Raw genomic sequence first — 16,913 nt, forward strand, 5'->3', positions numbered from 1 at the left:
GGCAGACAGAAGTTAAGTGACTTGCCCAGTATCAGTCAGCTAGGAAGTATCTCTTAGCTCTAGGTCCTGCACTCTATCTACGGTGCCTACCACCTGCCTCTGTTTAATGAAATGCCTTAATTAAATAATATGTCCTTTCCAGTGGGCTAGTAAAAACAAACACATCATTGGGAACCCATAAACTAGATGGCACAGTGGAGAGAGTGCCTGGCCTGGAGTCAAGAAGACTCATCTTCCTGAGTTCAAATGTGACCTCAGGTACTTTCTAGCTGTGTGACCCTGGACAAGTCACTTAACCCTGCTTGCCTCAGTTTCCTCATCTGTAAAATGAGTTGGAGAAGGAAATGGTAAACCACTCTAGTATGTTTGCCAAGAAAACCCCAAATGGAGGCACAAAAGATTTGACATGACTGAAAATACGAAAACAAAAATAACTATAACAATAACAATAAGCTTTGGTTTTGAGAGAGTATTCATGGTATCTGGATCTTGGTGTTGCTTCTGAGGGCCCATACATGTAAGGGTGAACATTGGTGTTCTGTAATATGTTAGGGCACTAGACAAAAATAAAGCACGTATACTCCGAGGTCTGAGGGGGAAGATAGTCACCAGCTGGAGGAATCAGGGAAGGCTTCCCATAGGAGGGAGCAGTTGGATTGGCCCTTAATGTTGTGTTTCTCTTCTCAGTAGAGAAAATGTCACAGAGGAGGCTTCACATTCATGAGGCCAGAATGTGATGGCTGCTGATGGCAGCATGGGATTGTATGGTGAGACTCAACTATTCAGTCAGACCCTGTAGGGATGGGCTCCAGGGCTGCTGGCAGGATTTTCCATCATCCTGGATTCTTGTACCCCCTGTACCTAACCTTGCACAGGGAGCACATTTGGTTTTCTTTTGCTGTCTCTTTGTCTACCGCTTCCTTGATTTGACAAGTAGAATAGGTGAATGTCATGTCGACCTTTTCAGCTCCTACTTCTCTGCATTGTTCATTCCAGCTGTAGCATAGGAATAAACTTGCAGCAGGTTTTCCCAACCTCTTGCAAGCCCATGAGCCATTGTTATTGTTGTTCAGGCCTGTCTGACTCTTTGTGACCCCATTTGGGGTTTTCTTGGCAAAGATACTGGAGTGGTTTGCCATTTCCTTCTCCAGCTCATTTTACAGATGAGGAACTGAGGCAAACAGGGTTAAGTGACTTGTCCAGGGTCACACAGCTGTCAGGCCAGATTTGAACTCAGGAAGAGGAGTCTTCTTGACTCTAGGCCTGGCACCTTTTCCATTGCACCACCTAGCTGCCCTCCATGAGCCCTTACTAAGGTTTTTTTAAAAATACTTCCTCCTCAGAGGACTTCTATAATTTCTTTTTTCTTGCTGCCTGGGCTGTTGATGAGTAGTTCCTGGCACTGAACAGTCTGCTCTCTAACTTAGTTTTTGACAGCTGTAGGATAAGGGGATGGTAGATGATGTTGAAGTCTGTGATGGGAAGTTTGGGTTTAAAACTTTTGGTAATTTGTCATGCAGATATCTTTAGTAATGGAGTAGTGGAAGGGGGGCAGAGAGGGCACAGAAGCCTTTCAGATGAAACTCCTGCTAGGAAAAGTGGCACTTGGAGTTTTCATTCTCAAGTGTGGGCTCTGGATTGAACAAGTGCAGAGGTCACATTTCACACAAGAGATGTGTTGATGGAAAAAGAAAGTCTGCCTGAAATACTGTATGTCAGAATAAGAACACCATATCTTTTTGACACCTGAAAATTGCAAATTTGAAAGGTTCCTTCTTACCCAACAGCTTCTTGTTCCCGCCCCTTTTTTCCTCCCCCCTCCCCACCGTGCACAACTAGAAATCAGGACTTTCTTTCCCATATCCAATTCTCCACATACACACAGCCAACAAGTACTTACTGAGGATTGCAGAAATTACCTAAGGTGCTTAAATCTTAGGTCCTTAAAAATCAGGCTAGAACATACCCTAAGGGTCATCCAGTCCAATACCCTCATTTTTCAGATGAGGAATCCGAGGCCTAAGGACATTAAATAACTTGCTTATTATCTTGACCCAGGATTTGAATTCAAGTTCTCAGATTCTAGAACCAATGTTCTGGGGGACATCACCAGGCCAGAATTAGACACGTCCCTGCACTGAAGTTTCTTTTCCTTTTTTTTTTTTTTAGTGAGACAATTTGGGGTTAAGTGACTTGCCCAGAGTCACACAGCTAGTGAGTGTTATGTGTCTGAGGCAGGATTTGAACTCAGGTACTCCTGACTTCAGGGCTGGTGCTCTATTCACTGCACCACCTAGCTGCCCCTGAAGTTTCTTAAACTCTAAAAAGGATGTGCATGAGCTTATTTCAGTGTTAATAAGCATTTATTAAGTGATAAGCCTTAGAGAAAAAATTCTCCTAGCCACTTGGCAACCAGGGCCCAACATTAGAGAACCAAGGTCCCCAAGGTGTTTACATTCTACTGGGGAGAATATGATATAACCACAGATAAGTATAACATAAAATGGTAAGTGATGTGGGCAAAGGGGAGATGAAGACTAAGTGCTCTTGGATAACTTGAAGAAAGAGAAATCACATTCAGCTGGAGTAACCAAAGAAGCCTACATGTGGGCACCTGATATGAATGTTCAATTTAAGAGGATTCCATGAAGTGCAGATGAGGAAGGAGTGCATCCCAGGGGTAGTGGGGTAAATCTATATAAATTCAAGGAGGTGGGAGATGGTGTGTTGAGTTTGGGGCACAATGAGTGGTATAGTTTGGGTGGAATGTAGAACACATAAAGAGGTCAGTAACGTGAAAGCCTGGAAAAGATAGATTAGAGCCAAATTGTGGAAGGCCTCAAAAATTGGCCTGAGAAATTTGCATAGGTCAGATTTGGGCCTCAGAATTCTTATTAAATGTCTTATATTGCTCTGTCAAATACTGTATGGAAGATGCAGAAAACAGGAGAGTGCAACACAGCCACTTCCCAAATGATTGTACTGCTTCCTCCCAGATTTGTTTACGGATTAGATTTGCTTTTATTTTCATTCTCTTCTCCTGTTAGGAGTGGGAGGGCATGGGCATTCTGCCAGGCACCATTCTGATGCCGTTTTGCACAGAAATGATTTAATTGGGAAAAAAAGCTGTAGTTGAGTTGTGAGCTGCTAGTGTTTGGAAACTGTTCTCCAAGTCAGCTGCTGGACAGAGGCACAGAGTGACCAGATAAGATGATGATGTGTGCTGACATTCAATGCCTATCCTTATTGACACAAATGTTTTGAGCAGAACTTGCCTGGAACATCAATCTTACTATTGACCTAAAATAGAAGATATTACAGGATGTTCATCGTCCTATGAGAATGATGTATCCCTTTGTCCATCAACATGGATTGTTAATATTTGATCATCAAATTATGATCTGGATTTCAGTATTTTTGTAAGAGGAACCTACAACTGAAACACAAGTGGAAGCAGATTGTCTGGTGGGTCTGACTTTCTGCCATGGTACATAAGGGCAGAAGGCATGTTCTGGGTAGCTGCAGGAAGGTGGACTGTGTCTCTTTCACACAGATCCTGCAAGGACAGACCATGATACCCTGTAATTGCCCAAGGCATTCACAGTGGGAACAGAGCTGGAAAAGCAGTGATTCTGCTATAGTAGGGCACCAAACATTTTGGTTCAGCTGTGTTTGAAACAAGAGTCCTTTCAGCAACTGGGCTTTCAGAACCCAGGTGGCACATTTTTCTCTCCTTTTCTGTGACCAGGGAGTGGAAGGAAAAATCAAGCATGCTTTTGTTGAGGATTGCTTTATAATCATGGGAATAATAATAAAAGGATTTGTTCTGTAAAACTTGGACTCAGTCAAAAGGCCACACATGTAGCCTTGAGCTTTCAGGTTCTCCACGCCTGTATCTGGGCAAATCATTTATCTTCTTTCTTACAGTTTCCTCATCTCTAAAATGGGGATAATAACACTTACCTCCTAGGGTTGTGAGGATAAAATGAGATATTTGTAAAGTACTTTTCAAACCTTCAAGTGCTGTATAAAATGTTAACTGCTGTTACTTATGATGATGATGATGATGATGATGATGTTAGGGCTGTAGTGTCTAGATTTTTCATACAGGGAGATCTCATCACTTAAAGAAGATTTGGTAGATGGATAGGGTAGAAGGTAAGTATACCAGAAAACAAAGTTAGCTGGCCAACATCTGGGCATCTTAGGCAAAGTGGTTTATACAGGAGAAGTTTTTAAAATTAGGGGTTTTTTTTGTTGGGGGGGGGAGGGCAGAAATGGCATGATGTAGTGGCAAGAACATTGGAGTCAGAACCTGGATTTGAATCCTGGCTCTGCTACTTACTACCTTTTATTTGACCCTGAAAAAGTCACCCTACGTGTCTGGGGCTCTGTTTCTTCATCTGTAAAAAAAGAATGGTTGGATTAGATAGTTTTGTAAGGCCTCTCCCAGTCCTAAACCCTGTGATTCTGAATTCAGTCTTTGTACTTGTCTTAAAAGAACTAATGAACTAAAAGGAATAGAGAACATATAGCACCAATATGGAGAAAAATTATATTGATAATTTTTAAAAAAGGTTTTCATTTATTTCCCTCCATTAAGTGTTCTTGATGGCTAGCTGGGATGGTAAGCAGAGCTTGGGAACACTGGATGGTGTGAGAAGTCCAGGAGGTTGTTTAAATACCAGGCACTTCATGAAAAAAGATTCAACAGCTTGGTAAAGGAGGCACAAAAAATACTGAAGAAAATAACACCTTAAAAAACAGAATAGGCCAAATGGTAAAAGAGGCACAAAAATGTAATGAAGAGGAGAATGCCTTGAAAAGCAGAATTGGCCAAATGGAAAATTCACTGAAGATAAGAACTTCTTAAAAAGTAAAATTGGCCAAATGGAAAAAGAGGTACAAGAGCTCACTGAAGAAAATAATTTCTTAAAAGTTAGAATTGGGCAAGTGGAAGCTAATGACTTTATGAGACATCGAGAAACAATGAAACAAAATCAAAATAAAAAATAGAAGAAAATGTGAAATATCTCATTGGAAAAACAACTGACCTGGGAAATAGATCCAGGACAGATCATTTAAGAATTATTGCACTACCTGAGAATCATGATTAAAAAAAAAAAGAGCCTAGACATCATCTTTTCAAGTCTGAAGTCATTAACTATTCAGGCTTTCCTGGTTCCACTTTGCTCGGATTTAGATTCTATCTTTACCAGAGCAACAGTTCATTTCATCATGACTCAGTGTAAATAATTTTTATGTCAGACTTTACCAATCAGCTTTAAGCAGACAGTCAATATCTAATTAATGGCCAAGGGTGTTTGTGTTAATGTAGCAATCATTTCAAGGTGATTTCCAGATATTTTAATAAACAACTTACAGCAAGTTAGTTTGGTGTTTGGACCAGCACAAACTATCTGGTTATCACAACAGACAAAGAGGATGTCTACACATTTCATAATATGTCTGTATAAGTCACACTAATCAAGTGCTTAGGGTGCACATCCTCACTGCAAATTCAAAATGGAATCTCTCATGTGACAGACTCTAAGGACATCTGTGGACCACAGGGTATCAGGATCATGTTTTTTATTTGTGCCACTTTGGATTTTGCCCTTCACTCACACTGATGATGACCTTCAAAATGTTCATAGTTACAAAGAAAGCTCTGGCATTTGGGTAACATTACATATCTAGATGATTTAGTATTTTTAAAAGAGAGTGGATAACCCAAGGAAGAAAGGGTGTGAGGGAGGGGAATATTGGATTTTTAAAACATTTTGTCCAAAAATAAGCATAAATATAAAAATCAGATACAAAGAATAGCAACAGGTGTTCTTTGTTCTCTTCAGGACAGGGACAATATGTATAAGGTAAAATACAGGAATCAGTGATTAAGATGAATAATAATCATATGGTGAGGAATGTAATTTTCCAAGTATGCTGTGATATGTGAACTTGACAACAAGATCTTTGAGGGGCAGGGAAGTGGCACAGTGGATAGAGCACTGCCCCTGGATTCAGGAGGACCTGAGCTCAAGTCTGGCTGGCCTCAGATACATAACACTTACTAGTTGTGTGACCCTGGGAAAGTCACTTAACTCCATCACCTAGCCAAAACAAACAAAACAAAAAAACAGACAACAAGATCTTTTTACACTCTTTAGCAAAACTAAATATTTGTTATCTCCTAACCATTCCCCCTCAGCCCCACCTCATACTATCATTGTTCTATTGCCCTACCCTCTACTTTAAATGTCCTCTTGCCTGGGGGCAAAGAAACATGGACACTACAATGAAGACTCAAAGAACTAAGACCTGGAAAGATCATGTAATCCAAACTTCTGATTTTAAGATGAATCCAAGTTTTCCCAGAAAGGGCTGATCTAAGGTCATACAGGTTGTAGTAGTATCAAAACCAAGTTTGGAATCAAGGTTATGGTCATTCATTTTCACATTAGAAAGAAGTTTCAAGATAAATAGAAGAACACAGTTCTCACTTGGAGAAGAACTATCAAAAATTTTACTTTTTTTTCTTTCATATGGAGTCATGTTTTACCAGACTAAACATTAGACTAGGGGGTCAGAAGACCTGGATACTAGTCCCAGCTGATTGGTAAAGTCTGCCATAAAAATGTCTTATACTGTGTCATGACAGAATGGACTGGTGCTTTGGTGGAGAATCTAAGTCCAAGCAAAGTGGAACCAGAAAAGCCTGAGTAGTTAACAACTTCAGACTTGAAAAGAAATTATACTGTAAGCCTCTGGCTTCTGGAGCCCAGAGAGGATGAGTTGTAGCTTTACAAGAGATTGGATCAAGTGGGGTTCAATCCCTTACCATCTACCATATCTATCTGCCCAGATCCAACTCCCTAAACTTCTCCCAGAGTCCTCTCATTCAATATTGTTATTTTTGCCATGGAGAAGGAAGGCACTAAGATTGTATTTTGGGTATTCCCTACTACACATCTCAGGGAATTTAGGTAATTTAATATTGTGTGGTCTGAGAATCAGTAGATACTTTTACCCTCTTAAGTAACTTGAGTAAACACAGTGCATATATTGACTGAAGTAAATAAAGGCAGTTTGATTGACTAAATCACTGACCATCTTGCCTTTCTGTGAAAGGTATTTTCTATTTGGGGTGGGTTTTTTTCCCTGTAATGCCCTGATTATTTGTATTCAAGAAGGCAATAAGAGGACTTTAGGTAATCCCCGCTGAAATAGTTATCAAACCATTTTCCTGCATTTAAATTGTGGATGGGAACTACATTTGGTAGTTCCCATTTGACAATGGGAACACAGTTTTCCTGGCAAAGGCCTGAGGGCATGTCAGTATTACTGGGGCAACATTAATTACAACCAATATTTATAAAGTGCTTTGATTTGTAAAGGTTATTCTCACAACAGCTTTGTGAGGTAGGTAATATTTGTACCAATACAGTCATTTTGCAGAGGAGAAAACCAAGTTGGATGTTGTGACTTTCTCATGATCACGGAGGTAATTGGGAGACTTGAACCTGTTACATGTGAAGCAGGGTTTTCTGACTCCCAGTCCAATATTAAACTTCCTCTTCTATGACAGGATGATGAAGTACAGAGTTATTTGAGAGTATATTAGTCACATTATTTTAAAGTACTTGTAATAAATGTGTGCATGCGAGTGTGTGTGTGTGTGTGTGTGTGTGTGTGTGTGTGTGTGTGTGTTTTCTATATATATAGGGATAGAGACTGGACCTGATTTCATTGGTTTAGGGAATTCTTGGGTAAGGAAACTCCTTCCTTGTATCAATGTATCAATGTACAGTCTTAAAGATTTGCTTAGAGCACCGAGAAGTTGTGTGACTTGTCCAGGGTCACATATCTAGTACATTTCAAAGGTGGGAATTCATATCTTCCTGGCTTTGAGGTCAGCTCTTTTTACTGAGCTATATATCACCCTCAGTGACACTATGAACAATCATTCAGCATTTATTAAATCATTTGAGTTTCCTTTTTCCTCTCATCTATATTTAGACAAAACAAACAAAAAAATAACAGTTTGCTTTTCAACCTCATGGTTTTGTTTATCCCTCCTTCCCCTTCCTATTCAAACATTTATTTTCATTTTCAGAGGAACTTGATACAGTATAGACAGCTACTGATGAAGCCTTTGCCCAATTACACTTCAGAAAATTTCTGGCCTTTTGAGATCATTTCATAGAATATATTGTTCCTTCTTTCCATTCCTCCTTTCCTCCCCTCCCCTCTATATATTGTTAATGCTGTGGATTTCTATATTTTATTCTTGCTGCCATTTAGGAAGCATACTGTGTTTTTGTTAGACCCCTTCACATTGACTACAGTTATTCACCACTCAGTATTCAGTCAGAAGACTGGGTTTTGAATTCTGGCTCTGCCATTTAATGTACTGCCTGTGTGGCTTTGGGTAAGTCACTTAACCTTGGTTTCCTCATCTATAAATCAGGAGAATGGTTGGAGTAGCTGATCTCCAAGATCCCTTCCAGCTCCAGATCTATAATGATAAATTCACTGACAAAACAACAACAACACTGGCTAGTGTTGTGATCCTGGAAAAGTCACTTAACTCCAATTGCCTTGCAAAAAAAAAAAAGCAAACAACAACAATCCCCCAATACGCACATAAACAAAAATTAAAACAAAGCAGTTGTTTGGCACTATTTAAAAAAAAACCCTGCAATGAACTGATTTTTTTTTACATTTTAACAAATTGTTTTGGTGGTATATAAATCAAAACTTTATCTAACAACCAATACTATGTAATATGGCTTCCACATCCTTCAGGCAGTGCTTGTTGAATCACATAACAGGAATATACCTATCTGTTAATAACTTACAAGGCAGTAAATCTTAGCCTGCAAATCTAATGGGGCAAGAAATACATGTAACATTATTTTATAAAAAAAATTTAGCATAGATTCATACTCAGGAAGGTACTTGTTAATATCATGATGATAATCATAACTTAATAGAAGATGGGATTCCACTGAAGTTATATTTTGATGCTTTATTGTCATCATCATCACTGAAACAGAGAGAGAAGGTGGTCTAGTTCAACCCTTTTACTAGAGGACAGCTAGGTAGGTGTTCCCACCTCACTTGGGATGGAAATGCAGCTATCACTCAGGTCTGATCCAGTTGCTGATCTGCATGAAATTTTTGATCTCCTTTTCTGTCCTAAACTGGTTTGTCCTCCCCCTCCCCCTGCCCCGTGAGGTAACCTGGTGGGGCCCTGTTCCTAGGGGCTCACCATACTGGTATTAGACTTAGTACAGACACCTGATTGACTTAGCCCTACTGTAGCTCAGAACTCCTGAGCTCAATCTTACATCATCCTCAGTCTCTTGAGTAGCAGTGATTATAGGAGTGCACCACTGTAGCTCAACCTTTTCCACTTTACAGATAAGGAAACTGAAGTCCATAGAGGCGTTAAGATCACATAAGATTTGAACTCAGGTCATCTGTCTCCAAATATAGCACTCTGCAGAGGTGAGCCTGGATTCTTGAAGGTGTACTCTCAATAGAGCACATCTGGCAGGCCCTACCAAGATGGAAAGGCTTTGAGTATGAAGGGTTTCTGCAAGTCTGTTTTTGCAGAATCAGCCTGGCTAAGTTCAGAGACCTGTTGCCATGTTGCCTGTAAGGTAACAACTTTTTTTTTTTAAAGCCATAACCATTCTTGAACACCCTTTATGCAGAAAGGTGCAATGTTCTTGATTTTTTTTAGATCATATCAACACTAAGAAAATCACAGTTCTCTTAAATAGTAAAGCCTTTGTACAGTAAAACAACTGCTGAACCATTATAGTGAATCATATATAAAAGAAGTTAGCGTAGGGAGTTGACAGAGGATTCCCCTTGATGAACCTCACATACATATGAAATAGAATTAAACTACATCTCAATCTGACTTTCTCAGAAGAGTATTATGGAATCATTTCCCCTTGAGCTTCTTGGAGACCTTTTTGTAAAATGAAGGGTTTGGCTAGTTGGTCTACAACATAGTTTCATCTTCTTCCTCCTTTCTATTCCAGCATATATTTCTTTCACCCTCCCTTTTCTTTCCCCTCTTCAAACCTTCAGGACAAAGGGTTTGTCCTATCCACCCCCGAAACTTGTTTTTCTCATTTAAATCCCTCAATGCCTTTGAAGGGACGATTATTTCTTTTCTCCCCTTAGAATGTTAGTAGTACATTATTACACAGTTCCTTCCAATTGCTCAAATGAATTTACCTTTCTAGGTCTCTCTGGATTCTTGTATTTATAGTTCAGAGTTTCTACCCAACTCTGGTCTTTTCATCGGAAGTGCTTGAAAGTCCTCTATTTCATTAAAGATTTATTCCCATCCTCTAGAGGATTATACTCAGATTTTCAGAGTAAGTTATAAGCCTATATCTTTTGCTTTTTGTAGTATTGTATTTTAAGATCTGTTCTTGTTTATAGTAGAAGCTACCAAGTTCTGCATGTGGTCACCTGATACTTGAACTGCTTCTTTCTGGGTGATTTCAGTATTTATTCTTTTACATGGGAGCTCTGGATCTTGGCTATGACATTATTGGGACTTTTTCTTTCCTTGGGATACCTCTTTTCAGGAGGTGGTATGTTCTATCTTTATCCTCTGGTTCTAATAGATCTTCACAGTTTTCACTTATGATTTCTTGAAATATGCTATCTGGGCTTATAAAAAAGGCCAAGGTTTTCTGGGAGTCTAATGATTCTTAAATGATCTCTTCTTGATCTGTTTTCTAGGTCAGTTGTTCCTGACATCAGATAGCTTAAATTTTCTACCATGTTTTTAATCTTTTGATTTTACTCTAATATTTTTCCTGTCTTGTAGGACCATTTATTACTGTTAAAGTATTCTAATTTTCAAGGAGTCAATTCATACTGTAAGATTTATCATTTTTCTCTTCTGAGTTATTTAGTTTTTCAATTCTTCAAGAGATTTTCATTTTTACCTAGGTGCTTATATAGTTCTAGTAGAAAATCCATTTTTCTTTTTATCTCTGCTTACAGTTTTACTTACTTCTTTTGGTGGATCTCTAGATTTGCAATTATTTTTTATGCTGGTCATTGTTTTCTTTGATTTGTTAATCACTCCAGCTTTAAAGCCTAAATTAGAGTTTTGGGCTGAACAATAGGCTCTGTCCCTTGCTCTGCACTTTTGGGTGGGACAGTGGAGTCCTGCTTGGTCTTGCCATGGCTTCCCTTCACTCTTGAGCTGATTTCTACCTTCTGGATCCTTGAGATTCACAACACTGGAACTTCAGGGCACTATCTGGCATCTTGGGACAGAGTGTTACAGGGCCTTGGCTGTCCCCATCAAAGCACTGTAATATTGCTTCACACATCTTTTAAATTAGTTTTAGGTACATTTAGAAAATGAGTTATTTTTATACAAAAATTGGTTTTCTTGGAATACCAAGTGTTTACCTACTTGAGGTCTGATATAAGTAATAAATAATAATAATTTTAAAATAATAGAATAATAATAAAATAAATAAATAGTAAATGATAAACCTCATATTTGAAGATGAGGCCTACAAGGGCAATACTGACAGGAAGTTATTTCTAATACAGGGAATATGCCATCCCTAGGGACGACATGCTACTGAGTAAAATTCTACTGAATTCCTTAAGTAATCGTGCTAACTAAAAAGATTTTCTTTTAAGGAATAAAAAGACCTGGGGCAATCCAAAAGTATCATTGAATTCTGCTACATTTGTTGGGAGCTGAAGATTGCCATGGTATTTCTGAGCTTTCATTGAAAGAGCCGCATTATTGTCTCATCTAATCTTTTTGCCTTAATCACTTTAAATGTACTGACAAGCACAATTGACCAATTAATAGTGCTTATGTTCTTGTTATATCATTTGTAATCCATGATCCTCTTTCTATTGTAAGGGCCTTTCAATTTTTCATGACTCAAAATGGAGGACATGCATAATGAATACAAATAGCAAATTGATTAAATGTAATGCACATTCTATTGCTGGCTAGGTTTACGCCTGTTATTAATGACAAAATCTAGCACATTCTCATGAAAACAGCAATGACATACAACTTTAAACATAAGATGCTAGGACACTAGGGGTCTTAAATTTTCCTAATTACTGTGTAACAGCAGCCATTAATTTCCCAGATGGCCTCCTTTGTAAATAAGAACATTGGCAGGGCTGCTTTGTCCAACTTTTTTTATATTTGGTGGTACAATAACCACCAAAAAACATATTTTTTCTTTGCTACATTATATTCTGTTATAGTTCATAAAAGATGCACTTGGGAAAAAAGCTGTCTTATGAACAAAACAAAAAGGACATCATGTATAGGAAAAGGAAATTTATTTTTGGCTGAGATTATATGAATTTACTTGTAAACATATTTGTAAAGGGTTCAAAATATAGATTCTACATAGTAATAGCTGACACTTAGATATAGATTTACAGATATAAAGGTTGTGCTTTTGTATATATATCTCACATAGTTTCAAAGGGACATTTAGCATACTACTGTCAAAGAAGTGATATAACAAAACCTCTAAAAAATGAAAAAAGACGAGCCAGCTGAGATAAGTCGATAGTGTAGACCATAGAATGGAGAGGGCTTGATTTTTCTTGTCAGGTTGCAATCCTAGTCACTGAGGTAAGTATCAACAGATCATCCATTTTGTGTGAAGATGTCATGTTTTATTTTCTACAAACATTTCAATCAGCTGGAATGTTTCCTGGTTACGAAATGTGTCTTCTTTGACATATTGGTATATATGGTGATTGATTCATCTATTCTGGGACCTGAAAAAGAGCAAAACAGTCCATTGACAAATCTGCAAAGAAAAGTGCTAGAGTGGAGAGATTATTTTGGTGAGGATCCTCATGTAATATTTATTTAACACCCACACCCAGCTGGCTGCTAGAAGTTTACTACTAATAAATTCTCCCTCTTCCACCATGAGCTGGCAAGAATTCAGAATGCTGCTAGTAGAAAGAGTGGGCAGCTATCTGCTTTGTTTGTGTACCTAACAGTGCTATTGACCTAAGCACTGACAGTTAAGTATCAGTGATGGTGATAAGCCGTGAGTGGGCGAAATTCTAAAAATTGGGAATGAAAAGGGATCAGCAACACCCTGCTGATAGCATCAACAACTGTTATTTTGGCAGAACCTCAGTCAAGTCCGGTAGATTCCCTTGTCTGTCTTTGGGAGTGTGCACATATACAACTGGCCTGGGACTTATTCAAACATGTTTAATTTGCTGTGTTAGGGTGACTTTCAAAGGCACTAACAGTGCCCACGATAAAAAAAAATTGTCAGATTTATGAACATTGGGCAAAAATGGATGCATTATGCAGTTCTAAGAAGGGAACAAAATTAACAGACTCTTTCTGATGAGTTTTTCACTCTATGGAGATGGAAGACAGATTTCTTGTTAAAATTTAGGAAATACACATACCCTCCTCCCCCACTGTCATATGTCTATGTGAGAGAATGAAGAATTCACAACTAGTTCTAAAAAAAGAGCCAAACTATAGAAAGAGAACTATACTAGCAAGCTTTGGAGTAAAATGCAGGTGGCACTCTGGACACAGTGAAGAACCACAAAAAAGACTAGATATGTGATTTCCTATGTTGGGGGGGGTTTAAAGGAAAGCAAACAACAGAAAATAATTTCTGAATGCTTTCAAGCACATTTTAAAAGGCAAATATAGGAACTGATTCTGAGCTGTCGTATGTGAAAATTACTAGTGGAGAGACTTCTCTTCAAGGCATCTTATTACTGTCACAAATTACTAATTTTTGTGGAAGCCATGTTTCCAAGTAAAAGAATTCTCAACTTGTCTGTTTCTTTTGAAGCCTAAATTCCTACATAAACTCTTGATTTCATTGTGCCCTTATTATTCAAATAATTTTTGTAAAGTGAAATAAAATTCAAATCCACCTCGGGTGAACACTGTATCTTCAAATAAACTTGCTAAAACAAAAGGGGTGTGTGTGTGTCTGTAGGTTTGTGGAAACTACCTAAAGTACCAGGGTACATTGGTTCTTAGCTAAGATGCCCAGTTTGCCTAATGGATTGGGCCTTTAAGATTTTTTCAACAGAAGGTAATACCCCCCTTAAATAAGCCTGCTCTGTAAACAGATGGAATCTTACTCTCTTGTCTATAGTAACTCAAAGCTGTCTCATCTATTTGCTACCACATTAAAAAATGTCCAACCAATGGATTCCATCGTGAACCAGAATTCTAAACATGCAAATGAAAGCACCACTAATTAGCATTTCTTAAATCCTCAAAGGATATATCATACTATATGTAGAACAGTTGTTCAGAAAGCACTTGAGATTCAAATGATTGATCAAATTTATATTTGTATTTATGAAATCCTAAGCCCCCATAATATTCCTCCCAAAAGGGTTTTAATCAGAAAAGGAGGGGCTTGTTTCTTCAAATTTCTTTTGTTGAGCAAGAGATCAAAAAATCACGCAATACTAAATCTTAGATATAGTTTGTGGTTTGCTTCTCCATGGTTATTCACATTACTATCTAAGTATGTCTATGAAATAGGTGCATATGCATACATAAATGTTATTTGCTAAATTTAAAGGATAATTTTCATACATTTAACACGGAGAGGATTTATAGAAGATAATCCTTTAAGAGCATGCAACTCTTACACTACATACAGCTATTAGGCTTTTTATTTTGCTAAATGTTTAGAAAATCAGCTCAGAATAGGGCTACAACATTTGGTCACTTTTAGAAAAAGACTCGAAAAAATACAATATATTGTCCTAAGTTACCTAACTGATTCTTAGTGCTCAATAATAATAAGAACTGAAAAACTGTCATGCTTAAATTCTACCAGAATATATTAGTTTAGAAGATTCAACTGAATCTGAACTGCATTACTTAATCTATACTTTTGTCATTCGTCAGAACAAGTAATTCTTGGTGTAGTGAGTGAAAAAACAGCTAATCAGTTTGATGCCAAAATGTCTCCAAATCTCCCTCTTTTGCCACCCAGGGAATCCAGGCAGCTATCACAGCTTGAAGGCAGTAGGCAGACTTGTCTACAATGACCATTTTATATTGTCCATTGGTTTACATTATAAGCATCTGGTCTATGTTGAAAATGATACCTGTAGTCAGGAAATCTGAATCTTGAATTCATTACTGCCTGGAGTAAATAACTTATAAACCTTGCCTCAAATATTCAGCTCTTATATGCTGGTTGTAGGAGTAAGGATCATGGAATTAATGAAGTATTGTAAGAGAACTCCTTGAAAGAACTCTGCTCTACAAAGTGACACTTATGTATAATACTTGAGATCGTTATAATTATTAAACTAGACTGAAATGAATAAAGAAAAATTAAGAGGCCTTTAGATGACAACATATGGTAGGGATGTCAACTGGGCACTGCCTTGATTGATTTTAATAGCTTCATAATAATTACGAAGATAAGCAGCCAGTATACTGACAAAGGCAGATTATATTAAATTGGGGGATGCTATGAACATTAGCAAAAATTACTTAAAAGAAACTTGAAATTGAAAATAGAAATTGTTGAATTAAAAATAAAATATTGGGCAAGGAGAGAGGGAACTGCGTAAAGAACAGATAACCATGGGAAAGGAGAATTAGAGATAATAGGATGCCAAGAGAGAATGGGAAACTAAATGGGGATGATTAAAAAAGTTCTTTATTACAATTGAGTGGCCAAAAAGAAAAGCAAAGAAACAATTTATAGAAAAGTAAAGCATTCCACAAGGTAAAAATGGTAATGCTATGCCTGGCTATTGTGACTGTAATCATCCATAATAGCAAGATTTATTTAGGGGAACACCTGAGAGAGATAAAAGAATTCATTTATGTATATATGGATGGATGGAGATATAGAGATGGCAGCAGTAGAATGTCTAGGAGTTCTCAGGAAAGGAATTCAAACTTGCAATAGCAGAGTGGTAATGGCAGAATAACTGTGGAGTTTCTGGCTAAGTGGAGGGACTCCAGGATTAAGTTTTGGACATTGAGGAATTGTTCCTAGACAATACTTGGACTAAAGAGAAGAGTCCTGGCATCAAGCATGACTTGGAGACAAGGGACAGCAGCAAGCTTTCCTTCAGTGAATCTAGAATCTAGGTGTGTCCAGTTTGGCTTTCACTCTTTAAGCTCTCCTCTTTTTGGAGAGAGAAAAAGGAGCCAATCAGAGATCAGAGACCAGAAACCACAGGCTTGAGAGTGGACTGCAGTCCATGGGGGGCCATGCCAATGGGGTTGTCCTTGACCCTGTATCATGCCTACTTCCTAGTTTGATATCTATCAGATTTGAAGTAAGTAATTAGTACATGGAACATTCTATAATACTGGGAACAAGAGCATAGCTAACATCTAGGAAAGCAATGCTAAATTCTCTGGCTCTTGCCTTAGTTTCTTGACTTCATCATGGAATCATACAACCTCAGAGTTAGATGTGAACTGAAATAAATTATCTCTAAAGTGTGACATGACCTTGACAAGGAAAATGTTTATGGAAAGAGCACTGGCTCTGAAGTCAGTGGACCTAGATACAAATACTGCCTTTGATCACACAATGCCTGTGTAGTATTGGGAAAACGAGCAGAACCAATAAAACACTGTATATAGTAACAGCAATATTGTTTTAAGAATGCCTGAGCAAATAAGTTATTTTGTCTATTATAAAATATCTAAATTAACTATAAAGGAAATAGGAAGAAAGATACTATTTGCATCCAGAGAAAGAATTAATAAATAGAAGTACATATAGAATAATTTTACATGTATGTACCTATTTGTGTCTAATGGTTGCCACCTCTAAGGCAGGAGGGAGGGAAGAAAAAAAGGAAAATTAGAAAAAAAGAAATTTACATGA

At 37.8% G+C, this 16,913-nt stretch overlaps 2 long non-coding RNA genes across 2 annotated transcripts in view; one reads left to right on the forward strand and one right to left on the reverse strand.

The window, feature by feature from the left end:
* LOC110207463 (uncharacterized) overlaps positions 1-16,913 on the forward strand; it is a 100,359-nt gene that overhangs the window by 74,227 nt on the left and 9,219 nt on the right. The window lies entirely within an intron of this gene.
* Positions 12,350-16,913, reverse strand: part of LOC144455907 (uncharacterized) — a 50,015-nt gene continuing 45,451 nt past the window's right edge. Inside the window, exon 2 of the long non-coding RNA XR_013484754.1 lies at positions 12,350-12,816. This is a non-coding gene — a long non-coding RNA (uncharacterized LOC144455907). The remainder of the gene's footprint in view (positions 12,817-16,913) is intronic.

Source organism: Phascolarctos cinereus, unplaced genomic scaffold (genome assembly GCF_003287225.1).
Source record: "Phascolarctos cinereus isolate Bilbo 61053 unplaced genomic scaffold, phaCin_HiC Scaffold_2;HRSCAF=192, whole genome shotgun sequence".
Lineage (NCBI taxonomy): Eukaryota > Metazoa > Chordata > Mammalia > Diprotodontia > Phascolarctidae > Phascolarctos > Phascolarctos cinereus.